This window comes from Taudactylus pleione, unplaced genomic scaffold (assembly GCF_031769625.1).
Source record: "Taudactylus pleione unplaced genomic scaffold, aTauple2 ptg000262l, whole genome shotgun sequence".
Taxonomy (NCBI): Eukaryota; Metazoa; Chordata; class Amphibia; order Anura; family Myobatrachidae; genus Taudactylus; species Taudactylus pleione.
The window spans coordinates 5712501-5715000 of record NW_028284664.1 but is presented as its reverse complement, the minus strand read 5'-3'; the positions used below and the strand labels follow the sequence as shown (position 1 = coordinate 5715000).

Genomic DNA, 2500 nt, shown 5'->3' with positions numbered 1-2500 from the left:
TTATGAAAATTGGCATGTAGAGGTTCATTTCTTCAAAACCATAGACTGTACTAGACTAAAATTGCTTCTTTGCATTCTTTGGCTAGGATGGCACTTGACAAAAATGGGTGCTCTTTGCCAGGCACCCCTGTGCATCTAAGCAGCCAGGTTTCCAGACATCAGCAAAATCTCCAGCCAAAAAAACATTTACTGCCCATTAAATAACCATTCTTTTTTATAACTTTATAGTTTATAGCATTTAGTTTAGGGAGACTAAAGAATTTTACTTCTAAATGTTTTTAGTTTATAATACTAATCATATGCTAATCACCATTTATGTAATCGGTTAATGTCAAATAAGTGGGCAAAAAGGTAAAAAATGACATAGTTTACACTTAAAATGTATTTGTTGCTAAACAAATTTGGATATATGCAAATTATGTAACTGCTAAACTTTAAGATTGTAAATTAAGTATTGTGTGCACTATCTTTTGGCTCAATTAACAATAAAAGTAAAAAATACAGATGAATAGCATATGGTAAGTATTATAAATTAATAATATATATATATTTTGAAGCCACAACTTGGTCTCCCTAATTGTATTGGTATATGATTTAAACTAGCCCTAACATTTTATTTTTATATTTGTACATTCTGTTAGAGGTGCTTATGTGTTGTGAATGGCTCCTTGGTTTGACATCTAATACATTATGTGTTCAGTTCTTATTTTTGTGGAACAGAGTTAAAAAAAGAATTTTTAGAAGTCTAGTATATTCATGGGTGCTTGGGGAGTTTCTTGATAGAACATTATGTGTAGGGGGAGAAGCTAGGCATTTGTTCTTTGTGGAAAGGGTCTTAAATCTCATGCATTAAGCAAATTAGGTGATTGCAGCATGCACCATGGGCTTCAATAATTATATAATAGCAGATTTGATTTGCTGGAGATTGTGGTTTTGTACTGTACAATTGTCTAGAGTTATGAATAGGTATTGGATAAAGAAAGATAGATTTTTCCACTGTACCAAGCAGAACCTATTGGGTGCAGCAGTGCATATTCATGCCTTCAGGCCTGGAGTGACTTGGAGGGGGCACCTGTCCCTTACGTTTCCGCTTCGACCAATAGATACACCCCTGCAAGTTCAATAAGAATTGAAGGTGGCTAAATAATTTTCTAAGTTTAAATATAACTGAGGCAGTCTGCACAATTCACACAATGATAAGTCATGTCTAACTGATGACATCATACAAGAGTTGGTCGATTTGTTCTTTGCTTGCAAAATTTCTTACCTTTTTATCTGCAGGTATCATTAAGTGGAAAAGAATTAATTTGTCCAGAGCTATATACCTAAAATATGGAACGCTTCACGAATTTGCGTGTCATCCTTGCGCAGGGGCCATGCTAATCTTCTCTGTATCGTTCCAATTTTAGTATATGTGCTGCCGAAGCAAGCACATTCCAAAAGCAAAGTCCTAAGATATATATACCCCACCATGTGCCTCAAGATTGATCTTAGGGAGAGTAAAAGATGGAAGTTAAATTCAGATGGGGTTTCAAAGACTGGAGAACACTTTACAATAAACAAGATAGAGCTACTTACTGGCAAAAAATTCAATATCCCATTAAGGAAAGGCCACCAATTTCTATACGTACCACAGTCAAATAAATTATGCAAATTAGCATGTGGAGGTTCATTTCTTTTGGAACCATAGGCTGTACAAGATTAAAATTGCTCCTAAGTACAGAACAAGTGAAGTAGGAATGGAAAATGTTAAAATAGTTTTCTAAGACTTAATAGAAGTACTGAGACAACCTGCACAATTTAGACAAGAATTGAATTTGAAAATGATATGTCATGTCGAACTGATTTTGTCATAAAAAAGTTGGTCGATTTGTTCTTTGCTTGCAAAATTTCTTGACTTTTTATCTGCAGGTATCTTAAGTGGAATCGAATTAATTTGTCCAGAGCTATATACCTAAAATATGGAACGCTTCACGAATTTGCGTGTCATCCTTGCGCAGGGGCCATGCTAATCTTCTCTGTATCGTTCCAATTTTAGTATATGTGCTGCCGAAGCAAGCACATTCCAAAAGCAAAGTCCTAAGATATATATACCCCACCATGTGCCTCAAGATTGATCTTAGGGAGAGTAAAAGATGGAAGTTAAATTCAGATGGGGTTTCAAAGACTGGAGAACACTTTACAATAAACAAGATAGAGCTACTTACTGGCAAAAAATTCAATATCCCATTAAGGAAAGGCCACCAATTTCTATACGTACCACAGTCAAATAAATTATGCAAATTAGCATGTGGAGGTTCATTTCTTTTGGAACCATAGGCTGTACAAGATTAAAATTGGTCCTAAGTACAGAACAAGTGAAGTAGGAATGGAAAATGGCAAAATAGTTTTCTAAGACTTAATAGAAGTACTGAGACAACCTGCACAATTTAGACAAGAATTGAATTTGAAAATGATATGTCATGTCGAACTGATTTTGTCATAAAAAAGTTGGTCGATT

At 34.7% G+C, this 2500-nt stretch overlaps 2 non-coding genes across 2 annotated transcripts; both read right to left on the bottom strand.

Annotated features, from left to right (window-relative positions):
- Positions 1 to 1326: 1326 nt before the first annotated feature.
- On the bottom strand, positions 1327 to 1433 carry LOC148514435 (U6 spliceosomal RNA). Its single transcript, XR_015879936.1, has one exon. It is a non-coding gene; the product is annotated as a U6 spliceosomal RNA (small nuclear RNA).
- Positions 1434 to 1955: 522 nt separating this feature from the next.
- On the bottom strand, positions 1956 to 2062 carry LOC148514434 (U6 spliceosomal RNA). The gene has a single exon (XR_015879935.1). It is a non-coding gene; the product is annotated as a U6 spliceosomal RNA (small nuclear RNA).
- Positions 2063 to 2500: the final 438 nt, after the last annotated feature.